This window comes from Rhipicephalus microplus, chromosome 1, assembly GCF_043290135.1.
Source record: "Rhipicephalus microplus isolate Deutch F79 chromosome 1, USDA_Rmic, whole genome shotgun sequence".
Lineage (NCBI taxonomy): Eukaryota > Metazoa > Arthropoda > Arachnida > Ixodida > Ixodidae > Rhipicephalus > Rhipicephalus microplus.
The window spans coordinates 86186363-86203610 of NC_134700.1; positions in this window are offsets into that span (position 1 = coordinate 86186363).

Below are 17248 nucleotides of genomic sequence, written 5' to 3' on the forward strand. Positions count from 1 at the left end.
TGTGCCTGGGACAAAAACAAGCTGCTGTTATGAAAAATTTATGATACAGGACGGGTAAAAAAAAGAAAAAAAAGAAGGAAGTCCTGTACCCCACCCTATGCGACGTGTGTTGTCGTTTTTCTGTTTTCCCGACCCAACCTCTTCCCTCAAACAGAAACTTAACAACACATAATAAATACACTACAATACATAATAAATACACTACAACAACGGATCAACACTATATACAATATGTACAGCCCAGCAGTGGAGGCCGGCTGGGAAATTCTTGTAGAGCGTTTTTGCGCGTCATCCTCCAATTGCGCGCTGCCCCCGGAGCCAGGTTGTTAACCCTCACTACCGCGGTCTCATGGCGCAACGCTCAAGCCACTCGACCACCCCAGGGGGTACAAGTTGAACAACTTTTTGCACCTTATATGTTTGCGAGCTTGAAGCTGCTCATTGAGAAGAGAGTTATCATGGATTAAAGCAGCGTGTGATAAATTCTGGGGTGGAAGCTCTGTTGTGGATACTAATACATCTATTAAGAAGAATGGTAATGATGATAATGATAGACACAGTCGTTACCTGTTACAAGGCAATGCGCAAGTGGAGGAACTATCCGATAGAATATACCTCATTTAACGGTTAGGCACGAAGTTTTTTTTCGATACATTTGTTTCTCTAAACATACTAGAGCAATAACGGGCGACCGCAGGATAGATTATATATATATTGCGTGCAGCAACTGAACACTTGTCGATATGAATGCAACTTTTCTCTGTATTAGTTCAGCTTGTAGCATAAATAACAATACAAGAGGAAATTGTAAACTTAGCACAACTGAGGTTATCTCATTGGAGTATTCATCTGGGGAGAGGGGGGGGGGACACTCCGAATGGTAGGACTGCTATACCCTCGTTTATAGACTGCCCGGAGGCTTCGCGGTCCTGTTTCTTGTAGTTATAGGCTGTCCTGCAGCGCGGCTATTGCGTCGTACGTACGAGTAGAGCGAGCAGGGCAGAAGTTGCCGAGAAATAACGACAGATTCGTAAGGACTGAAGCATAGACAGGTGAATCTTGTTCCTGCGACGTGAGTTGCTTTCTGTGTTTTCCGTTTTTGAAGGGTATGAAAGAAGCGTCGACTGGTCAGACAGGCGGTAGAAATGCTCGGTGTTTAGTTTTTGGCTGAAAATCTACTTGCAATGTGTGCAAGTAGATGTGAAGAAGGCCGAGTAGATGTGTCGACAGACGTACAGAGAAGAGAATGAGTGGTTTGAAGCTTCTGTCAACTGACTTGTTCAGCTTTGTTTAGCTGCGGCTGCATGGGTCGTTTTGTTTGTCTCCTTTGTTTAATGTGTTCCGTAAGATTACGAAAGCTGAGGATGGTTTTGTTTGCTTCTCCGTCGTGGCTCGAAGTCTGGACCACCACTCGGAATACGAATCCTTGAGCTTGTCTGTGGGTGGCGCGTTACCCAGGTTGCCTGTGTGCCTGGGACAAAAACAAGCTGCTGTTATGAAAAATTTATGATACAGGACGGGTAAAAAAAAGAAAAAAAAAAAGAAGGAAGTCCTGTACCCCACCCTATCCGACGTGTGTTGTCGTTTTTCTGTTTTCCCGACCCAACCTCTTCCCTCAAACAGAAACTTAACAACACATAATAAATACACTACAATACATAATAAATACACTACAACAACGGATCAACACTATATACAATATGTACAGCCCAGCAGTGGAGGCCGGCTGGGAAATTCTTGTAGAGCGTTTTTGCGCGTCATCCTCCAATTGCGCGCTGCCCCCGGAGCCAGGTTGTTAACCCTCACTACCGCGGTCTCATGGCGCAACGCTCAAGCCACTCGACCACCCCAGGGGGTACAAGTTGAACAACTTTTTGCACCTTATATGTTTGCGAGCTTGAAGCTGCTCATTGAGAAGAGAGTTATCATGGATTAAAGCAGCGTGTGATAAATTCTGGGGTGGAAGCTCTGTTGTGGATACTAATACATCTATTAAGAAGAATGGTAATGATGATAATGATAGACACAGTCGTTACCTGTTACAAGGCAATGCGCAAGTGGAGGAACTATCCGATAGAATATACCTCATTTAACGGTTAGGCACGAAGTTTTTTTTCGATACATTTGTTTCTCTAAACATACTAGAGCAATAACGGGCGACCGCAGGACAGATTATATATATATTGCGTGCAGCAACTGAACACTTGTCGATATGAATGCAACTTTTCTCTGTATTAGTTCAGCTTGTAGCATAAATAACAATACAAGAGGAAATTGTAAACTTAGCACAACTGAGGTTATCTCATTGGAGTATTCATCTGGGAAGGGGGGGGGGACACTCCGAATGGTAGGACTGCTATACCCTCGTTTATAGACTGCCCGGAGGCTTCGCGGTCCTGTTTCTTGTAGTTATAGGCTGTCCTGCAGCGCGGCTATTGCGTCGTACGTACGAGTAGAGCGAGCAGGGCAGAAGTTGCCGAGAAATAACGACAGATTCGTAAGGACTGAAGCATAGACAGGTGAATCTTGTTCCTGCGACGTGAGTTGCTTTCTGTGTTTTCCGTTTTTGAAGGGTATGAAAGAAGCGTCGACTGGTCAGACAGGCGGTAGAAATGCTCGGTGTTTAGTTTTTGGCTGAAAATCTACTTGCAATGTGTGCAAGTAGATGTGAAGAAGGCCGAGTAGATGTGTCGACAGACGTACAGAGAAGAGAATAAGTGGTTTGAAGCTTCTGTCAACTGACTTGTTCAGCTTTGTTTAGCTGCGGCTGCATAGGTCGTTTTGTTTGTCTCCATTGTTTAATGTGTTCCGTAAGATTACGAAAGCTGAGGATGGTTTTGTTTGCTTCTCCGTCGTGGTTCGAAGTCTGGACCACCACTCGGAATACGAATCCTTGAGCTTGTCTGTGGGTGGCGTCGTTACCCAGGTTGCCTGTGTGCCTGGGACAAAAGCAAGCTGCTGTTATGAAAAATTTATGATACAGGACGGGTAAAAAAAAGAAAAAAAAGAAGGAAGTCCTGTACCCCACCCTATCCGACGTGTGTTGTCGTTTTTCTGTTTTCCCGACCCAACCTCTTCCCTCAAACAGAAACTTAACAACACATAATAAATACACTACAATACATAATAAATACACTACAACAACGGATCAACACTATATACAATTTGTACAGCCCAGCAGTGGAGGCCGGCTGGGAAATTCTTGTAGAGCGTTTTTGCGCGTCATCCTCCAATTGCGCGCTGCCCCCGGAGCCAGGTTGTTAACCCTCACTACCGCGGTCTCATGGCGCAACGCTCAAGCCACTCGACCACCCCAGGGGGTACAAGTTGAACAACTTTTTGCACCTTATATGTTTGCGAGCTTGAAGCTGCTCATTGAGAAGAGAGTTATCATGGATTAAAGCAGCGTGTGATAAATTCTGGGGTGGAAGCTCTGTTGTGGATACTAATACATCTATTAAGAAGAATGGTAATGATGATAATGATAGACACAGTCGTTACCTGTTACAAGGCAATGCGCAAGTGGAGGAACTATCCGATAGAATATACCTCATTTAACGGTTAGGCACGAAGTTTTTTTTTCGATACATTTGTTTCTCTAAACATACTAGAGCAATAACGGGCGACCGCAGGATAGATTATATATATATTGCGTGCAGCAACTGAACACTTGTCGATATGAGTGCAACTTTTCTCTGTATTAGTTCAGCTTGTAGCATAAATAACAATACAAGAGGAAATTGTAAACTTAGCACAACTGAGGTTATCTCATTGGAGTATTCATCTGGGGAGGGGGGGGGGGGACACTCCGAATGGTAGGACTGCTATACCCTCGTTTATAGACTGCCCGGAGGCTTCGCGGTCCTGTTTCTTGTAGTTATAGGCTGTCCTGCAGCGCGGCTATTGCGTCGTACGTACGAGTAGAGCGAGCAGGGCAGAAGTTGCCGAGAAATAACGACAGATTCGTAAGGACTGAAGCATAGACAGGTGAATCTTGTTCCTGCGACGTGAGTTGCTTTCTGTGTTTTCCGTTTTTGAAGGGTATGAAAGAAGCGTCGACTGGTCAGACAGGCGGTAGAAATGCTCGGTGTTTAGTTTTTGGCTGAAAATCTACTTGCAATGTGTGCAAGTAGATGTGAAGAAGGCCGAGTAGATGTGTCGACAGACGTACAGAGAAGAGAATAAGTGGTTTGAAGCTTCTGTCAACTGACTTGTTCAGCTTTGTTTAGCTGCGGCTGCATGGGTCGTTTTGTTTGTCTCCTTTGTTTAATGTGTTCCGTAAGATTACGAAAGCTGAGGATGGTTTTGTTTGCTTTTCCGTCGTGGTTCGAAGTCTGGACCACCACTCGGAATACGAATCCTTGAGCTTGTCTGTGGGTGGCGTCGTTACCCAGGTTGCCTGTGTGCCTGGGACAAAAACAAGCTGCTGTTATGAAAAATTTATGATACAGGACGGGTAAAAAAAAGAAAAAAAAGAAGGAAGTCCTGTACCCCACCCTATCCGACGTGTGTTGTCGTTTTTCTGTTTTCCCGACCCAACCTCTTCCCTCAAACAGAAACTTAACAACACATAATAAATACACTACAATACATAATAAATACACTACAACAACGGATCAACACTATATACAATATGTACAGCCCAGCAGTGGAGGCCGGCTGGGAAATTCTTGTAGAGCGTTTTTGCGCGTCATCCTCCAATTGCGCGCTGCCCCCGGAGCCAGGTTGTTAACCCTCACTACCGCGGTCTCATGGCGCAACGCTCAAGCCACTCGACCACCCCAGGGGGTACAAGTTGAACAACTTTTTGCACCTTATATGTTTGCGAGCTTGAAGCTGCTCATTGAGAAGAGAGTTATCATGGATTAAAGCAGCGTGTGATAAATTCTGGGGTGGAAGCTCTGTTGTGGATACTAATACATCTATTAAGAAGAATGGTAATGATGATAATGATAGACACAGTCGTTACCTGTTACAAGGCAATGCGCAAGTGGAGGAACTATCCGATAGAATATACCTCATTTAACGGTTAGGCACGAAGTTTTTTTTCGATACATTTGTTTCTCTAAACATACTAGAGCAATAACGGGCGACCGCAGGATAGATCATATATATATTGCGTGCAGCAACTGAACACTTGTCGATATGAATGCAACTTTTCTCTGTATTAGTTCAGCTTGTAGCATAAATAACAATACAAGAGGAAATTGTAAACTTAGCACAACTGAGGTTATCTCATTGGAGTATTCATCTGGGGAGGGGGGGGGGGACACTCCGAATGGTAGGACTGCTATACCCTTGTTTATAGACTGCCCGGAGGCTTCGCGGTCCTGTTTCTTGTAGTTATAGGCTGTCCTGCAGCGCGGCTATTGCGTCGTACGTACGAGTAGAGCGAGCAGGGCAGAAGTTGCCGAGAAATAACGACAGATTCGTAAGGACTGAAGCATAGACAGGTGAATCTTGTTCCTGCGACGTGAGTTGCTTTCTGTGTTTTCTGTTTTTGAAGGGTATGAAAGAAGCGTCGACTGGTCAGACAGGCGGTAGAAATGCTCGGTGTTTAGTTTTTGGCTGAAACTCTACTTGCAATGTTTGCAAGTAGATGTGAAGAAGGCCGAGTAGATGTGTCGACAGACGTACAGAGAAGAGAATAAGTGGTTTGAAGCTTCTGTCAACTGACTTGTTCAGCTTTGTTTAGCTGCGGCTGCATGGGTCGTTTTGTTTGTCTCCTTTGTTTAATGTGTTCCGTAAGATTACGAAAGCTGAGGATGGTTTTGTTTGCTTCTCCGTCGTGGTTCGAAGTCTGGACCACCACTCGGAATACGAATCCTTGAGCTTGTCTGTGGGTGGCGTCGTTACCCAGGTTGCCTGTGTGCCTGGGACAAAAACAAGCTGCTGTTATGAAAAATTTATGATACAGGACGGGTAAAAAAAAGAAAAAAAAGAAGGAAGTCCTGTACCCCACCCTATCCGACGTGTGTTGTCGTTTTTCTGTTTTCCCGACCCAACCTCTTCCCTCAAACAGAAACTTAACAACACATAATAAATACACTACAATACATAATAAATACACTACAACAACGGATCAACACTATATACAATATGTACAGCCCAGCAGTGGAGGCCGGCTGGGAAATTCTTGTAGAGCGTTTTTGCGCGTCATCCTCCAATTGCGCGCTGCCCCCGGAGCCAGGTTGTTAACCCTCACTACCGCGGTCTCATGGCGCAACGCTCAAGCCACTCGACCACCCCAGGGGGTACAAGTTGAACAACTTTTTGCACCTTATATGTTTGCGAGCTTGAAGCTGCTCATTGAGAAGAGAGTTATCATGGATTAAAGCAGCGTGTGATAAATTCTGGGGTGGAAGCTCTGTTGTGAATACTAATACATCTATTAAGAAGAATGGTAATGATGATAATGATAGACACAGTCGTAACCTGTTACAAGGCAATGCGCAAGTGGAGGAACTATCCGATAGAATATACCTCATTTAACGGTTAGGCACGAAGTTTTTTTTCGATACATTTGTTTCTCTAAACATACTAGAGCAATAACGGGCGACCGCAGGATAGATTATATATATATTGCGTGCAGCAACTGAACACTTGTCGATATGAATGCAACTTTTCTCTGTATTAGTTCAGCTTGTAGCATAAATAACAATACAAGAGGAAATTGTAAACTTAGCACAACTGAGGTTATCTCATTGGAGTATTCATCTGGGGAGGGGGGGGGGACACTCCGAATGGTAGGACTGCTATACCCTCGTTTATAGACTGCCCGGAGGCTTCGCGGTCCTGTTTCTTGTAGTTATAGGCTGTCCTGCAGCGCGGCTATTGCGTCGTACGTACGAGTAGAGCGAGCAGGGCAGAAGTTACCGAGAAATAACGACAGATTCGTAAGGACTGAAGCATAGACAGGTGAATCTTGTTCCTGCGACGTGAGTTGCTTTCTGTGTTTTCCGTTTTTGAAGGGTATGAAAGAAGCGTCGACTGGTCAGACAGGCGGTAGAAATGCTCGGTGTTTAGTTTTTGGCTGAAAATCTACTTGCAATGTGTGCAAGCAGATGTGAAGAAGGCCGAGTAGATGTGTCGACAGACGTACAGAGAAGAGAATAAGTGGTTTGAAGCTTCTGTCAACTGACTTGTTCAGCTTTGTTTAGCTGCGGCTGCATGGGTCGTTTTGTTTGTCTCCTTTGTTTAATGTGTTCCGTAAGATTACGAAAGCTGAGGATGGTTTTGTTTGCTTCTCCGTCGTGGTTCGAAGTCTGGACCACCACTCGGAATACGAATCCTTGAGCTTGTCTGTGGGTGGCGTCGTTACCCAGGTTGCCTGTGTGCCTGGGACAAAAACAAGCTGCTGTTATGAAAAATTTATGATACAGGACGGGTAAAAAAAAGAAAAAAAAGGAAGTCCTGTACCCCACCCTATCCGACGTGTGTTGTCGTTTTTCTGTTTTCCCGACCCAACCTCTTCCCTCAAACAGAAACTTAAAGACACATAATAAATACACTACAATACATAATAAATACACTACAACAACGGATCAACACTATATACAATATGTACAGCCCAGCAGTGGAGGCCGGCTGGGAAATTCTTGTAGAGCGTTTTTGCGCGTCATCCTCCAATTGCGCGCTGCCCCCGGAGCCAGGTTGTTAACCCTCACTACCGCGGTCTCATGGCGCAACGCTCAAGCCACTCGACCACCCCAGGGGGTACAAGTTGAACAACTTTTTGCACCTTATATATTTGCGAGCTTGAAGCTGCTCATTGAGAAGAGAGTTATTATGGATTAAAGCAGCGTGTGATAAATTCTGGGGTGGAAGCTCTGTTGTGGATACTAATACATCTATTAAGAAGAATGGTAATGATGATAATGGTAGACACAGTCGTTACCTGTTACAAGGCAATGCGCAAGTGGAGGAACTATCCGATAGAATATACCTCATTTAACGGTTAGGCACGAAGTTTTTTTTCGATACATTTGTTTTCTAAACATACTAGAGCAATAACGGGCGACCGCAGGATAGATTATATATATATTGCGTGCAGCAACTGAACACTTGTCGATATGAATACAACTTTTCTCTGTATTAGTTCAGCTTGTAGCATAAATAACAATACAAGAGGAAATTGTAAACTTAGCACAACTGAGGTTATCTCATTGGAGTATTCATCTGGGGAGGGGGGGGGGACACTCCGAATGGTAGGACTGCTATACCCTCGTTTATAGACTGCCCGGAGGCTTCGCGGTCCTGTTTCTTGTAGTTATAGGCTGTCCTGCAGCGCGGCTATTGCGTCGTACGTACGAGTAGAGCGAGCAGGGCAGAAGTTACCGAGAAATAACGACAGATTCGTAAGGACTGAAGCATAGACAGGTGAATCTTGTTCCTGCGACATGAGTTGCTTTCTGTGTTTTCCGTTTTTGAAGGGTATGAAAGAAGCGTCGACTGGTCAGACAGTCGGTAGAAATGCTCGGTGTTTAGTTTTTGGCTGAAAATCTACTTGCAATGTGTGCAAGTAGATGTGAAGAAGGCCGAGTAGATGTGTCGACAGACGTACAGAGAAGAGAATAAGTGGTTTGAAGCTTCTGTCAACTGACTTGTTCAGCTTTGTTTAGCTGCGGCTGCATGGGTCGTTTTGTTTGTCTCCTTTGTTTAATGTGTTCCGTAAGATTACGAAAGCTGAGGATGGTTTTGTTTGCTTCTCCGTCGTGGTTCGAAGTCTGGACCACCACTCGGAATACGAATCCTTGAGCTTGTCTGTGGGTGGCGTCGTTACCCAGGTTGCCTGTGTGCCTGGGACAAAAACAAGCTGCTGTTATGAAAAATTTATGATACAGGACGGGTAAAAAAAAGAAAAAAAAGAAGGAAGTCCTGTACCCCACCCTATCCGACGTGTGTTGTCGTTTTTCTGTTTTCCCGACCCAACCTCTTCCCTCAAACAGAAACTTAACAACACATAATAAATACACTATAATACATAATAAATACACTACAACAACGGATCAACAATATATACAATATGTACAGCCCAGCAGTGGAGGCCGGCTGGGAAATTCTTGTAGAGCGTTTTTGCGCGTCATCCTCCAATTGCGCGCTGCCCCCGGAGCCAGGTTGTTAACCCTCACTACCGCGGTCTCATGGCGCAACGCTCAAGCCACTCGATTACCCCAGGGGGTACAAGTTGAACAACTTTTTGCACCTTATATGTTTGCGAGCTTGAAGCTGCTCATTGAGAAGAGAGTTATCATGGATTAAAGCAGCGTGTGATAAATTCTGGGGTGGAAGCTCTGTTGTGGATACTAATACATCTATTAAGAAGAATGGTAATGATGATAATGATAGACACAGTCGTTACCTGTTACAAGGCAATGCGCAAGTGGAGGAACTATCCGATAGAATATACCTCATTTAACGGTTAGGCACGAAGTTTTTTTTCGATACATTTGTTTCTCTAAACATACTAGAGCAATAACGGGCGACCGCAGGATAGATCATATATATATTGCGTGCAGCAACTGAACACTTGTCGATATGAATGCAACTTTTCTCTGTATTAGTTCAGCTTGTAGCATAAATAACAATACAAGAGGAAATTGTGAACTTAGCACAACTGAGGTTATCTCATTGGAGTATTCATCTGGGGAGGGGGGGGGGACACTCCGAATGGTAGGACTGCTATACCCTTGTTTATAGACTGCCCGGAGGCTTCGCGGTCCGGTTTCTTGTAGTTATAGGCTGTCCTGCAGCGCGGCTATTGCGTCGTACGTACGAGTAGAGCGAGCAGGGCAGAAGTTGCCGAGAAATAACGACAGATTCGTAAGGACTGAAGCATAGACAGGTGAATCTTGTTCCTGCGACGTGAGTTGCTTTCTGTGTTTTCTGTTTTTGAAGGGTATGAAAGAAGCGTCGACTGGTCAGACAGGCGGTAGAAATGCTCGGTGTTTAGTTTTTGGCTGAAACTCTACTTGCAATGTTTGCAAGTAGATGTGAAGAAGGCCGAGTAGATGTGTCGACAGACGTACAGAGAAGAGAATAAGTGGTTTGAAGCTTCTGTCAACTGACTTGTTCAGCTTTGTTTAGCTGCGGCTGCATGGGTCGTTTTGTTTGTCTCCTTTGTTTAATGTGTTCCGTAAGATTACGAAAGCTGAGGATGGTTTTGTTTGCTTCTCCGTCGTGGTTCGAAGTCTTGACCACCACTCGGAATACGAATCCTTGAGCTTGTCTGTGGGTGGCGTCGTTACCCAGGTTGCCTGTGTGCCTGGGACAAAAACAAGCTGCTGTTATGAAAAATTTATGATACAGGACGGGTAAAAAAAAGAAAAAAAAGAAGGAAGTCCTGTACCCCACCCTATCCGATGTGTGTTGTCGTTTTTCTGTTTTCCCGACCCAACCTCTTGCCTCAAACAGAAACTTAACAACACATAATAAATACACTATAATACATAATAAATACACTACAACAACGGATCAACAATATATACAATATGTACAGCCCAGCAGTGGAGGCCGGCTGGGAAATTCTTGTAGAGCGTTTTTGCGCGTCATCCTCCAATTGCGCGCTGCCCCCGGAGCCAGGTTGTTAACCCTCACTACCGCGGTCTCATGGCGCAACGCTCAAGCCACTCGACCACCCCAGGGGGTACAAGTTGAACAACTTTTTGCACCTTATATGTTTGCGAGCTTGAAGCTGCTCATTGAGAAGAGAGTTATCATGGATTAAAGCAGCGTGTGATAAATTCTGGGGTGGAAGCTCTGTTGTGGATACTAATACATCTATTAAGAAGAATGGTAATGATGATAATGATAGACACAGTCGTTACCTGTTACAAGGCAATGCGCAAGTGGAGGAACTATCCGATAGAATATACCTCAATTAACGGTTAGGCACGAAGTTTTTTTTCGATACATTTGTTTCTCTAAACATACTAGAGCAATAACGGGCGACCGCAGGATAGATCATATATATATTGCGTGCAGCAACTGAACACTTGTCGATATGAATGCAACTTTTCTCTGTATTAGTTCAGCTTGTAGCATAAATAACAATACAAGAGGAAATTGTAAACTTAGCACAACTGAGGTTATCTCATTGGAGTATTCATCTGGGGAGGGGGGGGGACACTCCGAATGGTAGGACTGCTATACCCTCGTTTATAGACTGCCCGGAGGCTTCGCGGTCCTGTTTCTTGTAGTTATAGGCTGTCCTGCAGCGCGGCTATTGCGTCGTACGTACGAGTAGAGCGAGCAGGGCAAAAGTTGCCGAGAAATAACGACAGATTCGTAAGGACTGAAGCATAGACAGGTGAATCTTGTTCCTGCGACGTGAGTTGCTTTCTGTGTTTTCCGTTTTTGAAGGGTATGAAAGAAGCGTCGACTGGTCAGACAGGCGGTAGAAATGCTCGGTGTTTAGTTTTTGGCTGAAAATCTACTTGCAATGTGTGCAAGTAGATGTGAAGAAGGCCGAGTAGATGTGTCGACAGACGTACAGAGAAGAGAATAAGTGGTTTGAAGCTTCTGTCAACTGACTTGTTCAGCTTTGTTTAGCTGCGGCTGCATGGGTCGTTTTGTTTGTCTCCTTTGTTTAATGTGTTCCGTAAGATTACGAAAGCTGAGGATGGTTTTGTTTGCTTCTCCGTCGTGGTTCGAAGTCTGGACCACCACTCGGAATACGAATCCTTGAGCTTGTCTGTGGGTGGCGTCGTTACCCAGGTTGCCTGTGTGCCTGGGACAAAAACAAGCTGCTGTTATGAAAAATTTATGATACAGGACGGGTAAAAAAAAGAAAAAAAAGAGGGAAGTCCTGTACCCCACCCTATCCGACGTGTGTTGTCGTTTTTCTGTTTTCCCGACCCAACCTCTTCCCTCAAACAGAAACTTAACAACACATAATAAATACACTACAATACATAATAAATACACTACCACAACGGATCAACACTATATACAATATGTACAGCCCAGCAGTGGAGGCCGGCTGGGAAATTCTTGTAGAGCGTTTTTGCGCGTCATCCTCCAATTGCGCGCTGCCCCCGGAGCCAGGTTGTTAACCCTCACTACCGCGGTCTCATGGCGCAACGCTCAAGCCACTCGACCACCCCAGGGGGTACAAGTTGAACAACTTTTTGCACCTTATATGTTTGCGAGCTTGAAGCTGCTCAATGAGAAGAGAGTTATCATGGATTAAAGCAGCGTGTGATAAATTCTGGGGTGGAAGCTCTGTTGTGGATACTAATACATCTATTAAGAAGAATGGTAATGATGATAATGATAGACACAGTCGTTACCTGTTACAAGGCAATGCGCAAGTGGAGGAACTATCCGATAGAATATACCTCATTTAACGGTTAGGCACGAAGTTTTTTTTCGATACATTTGTTTCTCTAAACATACTAGAGCAATAACGGGCGACCGCAGGATAGATTATATATATATTGCGTGCAGCAACTGAACACTTGTCGATATGAATGCAACTTTTCTCTGTATTAGTTCAGCTTGTAGCATAAATAACAATACAAGAGGAAATTGTAAACTTAGCACAACTGAGGTTATCTCATTGGAGTATTCATCTGGGGAGGGGGGGGGGACACTCCGAATGGTAGGACTGCTATACCCTCGTTTATAGACTGCCCGGAGGCTTCGCGGTCCTGTTTCTTGTAGTTATATGCTGTCCTGCAGCGCGGCTATTGCGTCGTACGTACGAGTAGAGCGAGCAGGGCAGAAGTTGCCGAGAAATAACGACAGATTCGTAAGGACTGAAGCATAGACAGGTGAATCTTGTTCCTGCGACGTGAGTTGCTTTCTGTGTTTTCCGTTTTTGAAGGGTATGAAAGAAGCGTCGACTGGTCAGACAGGCGGTAGAAATGCTCGGTGTTTAGTTTTTGGCTGAAAATCTACTTGCAATGTGTGCAAGTAGATGTGAAGAAGGCCGAGTAGATGTGTCGACAGATGTACAGAGAAGAGAATAAGTGGTTTGAAGCTTCTGTCAACTGACTTGTTCAGCTTTGTTTAGCTGCGGCTGCATGGGTCGTTTTGTTTGTCTCCTTTGTTTAATGTGTTCCGTAAGATTACGAAAGCTGAGGATGGTTTTGTTTGCTTCTCCGTCGTGGTTCAAAGTCTGGACCACCACTCGGAATACGAATCCTTGAGCTTGTCTGTGGGTGGCGTCGTTACCCAGGTTGCCTGTGTGCCTGGGACAAAAACAAGCTGCTGTTATGAAAAATTTATGATACAGGACGGGTAAAAAAAAGAAAAAAAAAGAAGGAAGTCCTGTACCCCACCCTATCCGACGTGTGTTGTCGTTTTTCTGTTTTCCCGACCCAACCTCTTCCCTCAAACAGAAACTTAACAACACATAATAAATACACTACAATACATAATAAATACACTACAACAACGGATCAACACTATATACAATATGTACAGCCCAGCAGTGGAGGCCGGCTGGGAAATTCTTGTAGAGCGTTTTTGCGCGTCATCCTCCAATTGCGCGCTGCCCCCGGAGCCAGGTTGTTAACCCTCACTACCGCGGTCTCATGGCGCAACGCTCAAGCCACTCGACCACCCCAGGGGGTACAAGTTGAACAACTTTTTGCACCTTATATGTTTGCGAGCTTGAAGCTGCTCATTGAGAAGAGAGTTATCATGGATTAAAGCAGCGTGGGATAAATTCTGGGGTGGAAGCTCTGTTGTGGATACTAATACATCTATTAAGAAGAATGGTAATGATGATAATGATAGACACAGTCGTCACCTGTTACAAGGCAATGCGCAAGTGGAGGAACTATCCGATAGAATATACCTCATTTAACGGTTAGGCACGAAGTTTTTTTTCGATACATTTGTTTCTCTAAACATACTAGAGCAATAACGGGCGACCGCAGGATAGATTATATATATATTGCGTGCAGCAACTGAACACTTGTCGATATGAATGCAACTTTTCTCTGTATTAGTTCAGCTTGTAGCATAAATAACAATACAAGAGGAAATTGTAAACTTAGCACAACTGAGGTTATCTCATTGGAGTATTCATCTGGGGAGGGGGGGGGGGGGGACACTCCGAATGGTAGGACTGCTATACCCTCGTTTATAGACTGCCCGGAGGCTTCGCGGTCCTGTTTCTTGTAGTTATAGGCTGTCCTGCAGCGCGGCTATTGCGTCGTACGTACGAGTAGAGCGAGCAGGGCAGAAGTTGCCGAGAAATAACGACAGATTCGTAAGGACTGAAGCATAGATAGGTGAATCTTGTTCCTGCGACGTGAGTTGCTTTCTGTGTTTTCCGTTTTTGAAGGGTATGAAAGAAGCGTCGACTGGTCAGACAGGCGGTAGAAATGCTCGGTGTTTAGTTTTTGGCTGAAAATCTACTTGCAATGTGTGCAAGTAGATGTGAAGAAGGCCGAGTAGATGTGTCGACAGACGTACAGAGAAGAGAATAAGTGGTTTGAAGCTTCTGTCAACTGACTTGTTCAGCTTTGTTTAGCTGCGGCTGCATGGGTCGTTTTGTTTGTCTCCTTTGTTTAATGTGTTCCGTAAGATTACGAAAGCTGAGGATGGTTTTGTTTGCTTCTCCGTCGTGGTTCGAAGTCTGGACCACCACTCGGAATACGAATCCTTGAGCTTGTCTGTGGGTGGCGTCGTTACCCAGGTTGCCTGTGTGCCTGGGACAAAAACAAGCTGCTGTTATGAAAACTTTATGATACAGGACGGGTAAAAAAAAGAAAAAAAAAGAAGGAAGTCCTGTACGCCACCCTATCCGACGTGTGTTGTCGTTTTTCTGTTTTCCCGACCCAACCTCTTCCCTCAAACAGAAACTTAACAACACATAATAAATACACTACAATACATAATAAATACACTACAACAACGGATCAACACTATATACAATATGTACAGCCCAGCAGTGGAGGCCGGCTGGGAAATTCTTGTAGAGCGTTTTTGCGCGTCATCCTCCAATTGCGCGCTGCCTCCGGAGCCAGGTTGTTAACCCTCACTACCGCGGTCTCATGGCGCAACGCTCAAGCCACTCGACCACCCCAGGGGGTACAAGTTGAACAACTTTTTGCACCTTATATGTTTGCGAGCTTGAAGCTGCTCATTGAGAAGAGAGTTATCATGGATTAAAGCAGCGTGTGATAAATTCTGGGGTGGAAGCTCTGTTGTGGATACTAATACATCTATTAAGAAGAATGGTAATGATGATAATGATAGACACAGTCGTTACCTGTTACAAGGCAATGCGCAAGTGGAGGAACTATCCGATAGAATATACCTCATTTAACGGTTAGGCACGAAGTTTTTTTTCGATACATTTGTTTCTCTAAACATACTAGAGCAATAACGGGCGACCGCAGGATAGATTATATATATATTGCGTGCCGCAACTGAACACTTGTCGATATGAATGCAACTTTTCTCTGTATTAGTTCAGCTTGTAGCATAAATAACAATACAAGAGGAAATTGTAAACTTAGCACAACTGAGGTTATCTCATTGGAGTATTCATCTGGGGAGGGGGGGGGGACACTCCGAATGGTAGGACTGCTATACCCTCGTTTATAGACTGCCCGGAGGCTTCGCGGTCCTGTTTCTTGTAGTTATAGGCTGTCCGGCAGCGCGGCTATTGCGTCGTACGTACGAGTAGAGCGAGCAGGGCAGAAGTTGCCGAGAAATAACGACAGATTCGTAAGGACTGAAGCATAGACAGGTGAATCTTGTTCCTGCGACGTGAGTTGCTTTCTGTGTTTTCCGTTTTTGAAGGGTATGAAAGAAGCGTCGACTGGTTAGACAGGCGGTAGAAATGCTCGGTGTTTAGTTTTTGGCTGAAAATCTACTTGCAATGTGTGCAAGTAGATGTGAAGAAGGCCGAGTAGATGTGTCGACAGACGTACAGAGAAGAGAATAAGTGGTTTGAAGCTTCTGTCAACTGACTTGTTCAGCTTTGTTTAGCTGCGGCTGCATGGGTCGTTTTGTTTGTCTCCTTTGTTTAATGTGTTCCGTAAGATTACGAAAGCTGAGGATGGTTTTGTTTGCTTCTCCGTCGTGGTTCGAAGTCTGGACCACCACTCGGAATACGAATCCTTGAGCTTGTCTGTGGGTGGCGTCGTTACCCAGGTTGCCTGTGTGCCTGGGACAAAAACAAGCTGCTGTTATGAAAAATTTATGATACAGGACGGGTAAAGAAAAGAAAAAAAAGAAGGAAGTCCTGTACCCCACCCTATCCGACGTGTGTTGTCGTTTTTCTGTTTTCCCGACCCAACCTCTTCCCTCAAACAGAAACTTAACAACACATAATAAATACACTACAATACATAATAAATACACTACAACAACGGATCAACACTATATACAATATGTACAGCCCAGCAGTGGAGGCCGGCTGGGAAATTCTTGTAGAGCGTTTTTGCGCGTCATCCTCCAATTGCGCGCTGCCCCCGGAGCCATGTTGTTAACCCTCACTACCGTGGTCTCATGGCGCAACGCTCAAGCCACTCGACCACCCCAGGGGGTACAAGTTGAACAACTTTTTGCACCTTATATGTTTGCGAGCTTGAAGCTGCTCATTGAGAAGAGAGTTATCATGGATTAAAGCAGCGTGTGATAAATTCTGGGGTGGAAGCTCTGTTGTGGATACTAATACATCTATTAAGAAGAATGGTAATGATGATAATGATAGACACAGTCGTTACCTGTTACAAGGCAATGCGCAAGTGGAGGAACTATCCGATAGAATATACCTCATTTAACGGTTAGGCACGAAGTTTTTTTTCGATACATTTGTTTCTCTAAACATACTAGAGCAATAACGGGCGACCGCAGGATAGATTATATATATATTGCGTGCAGCAACTGAACACTTGTCGATATGAATGCAACTTTTCTCTGTATTAGTTCAGCTTGTAGCATAAATAACAATACAAGAGGAAATTGTAAACTTAGCACAACTGAGGTTATCTCATTGGAGTATTCATCTGGGGAGGGGGGGGGGACACTCCGAATGGTAGGACTGCTATACCCTCGTTTATAGACTGCCCGGAGGCTTCGCGGTCCTGTTTCTTGTAGTTATAGGCTGTCCTGCAGCGCGGCTATTGCGTCGTACGTACGAGTAGAGCGAGCAGGGCAGAAGTTGCCGAGAAATAACGACAGATTCGTAAGGACTGAAGCATAGACAGGTGAATCTTGTTCCTGCGACGTGAGTTGCTTTCTGTGTTTTCCGTTTTTGAAGGGTATGAAAGAAGCGTCGACT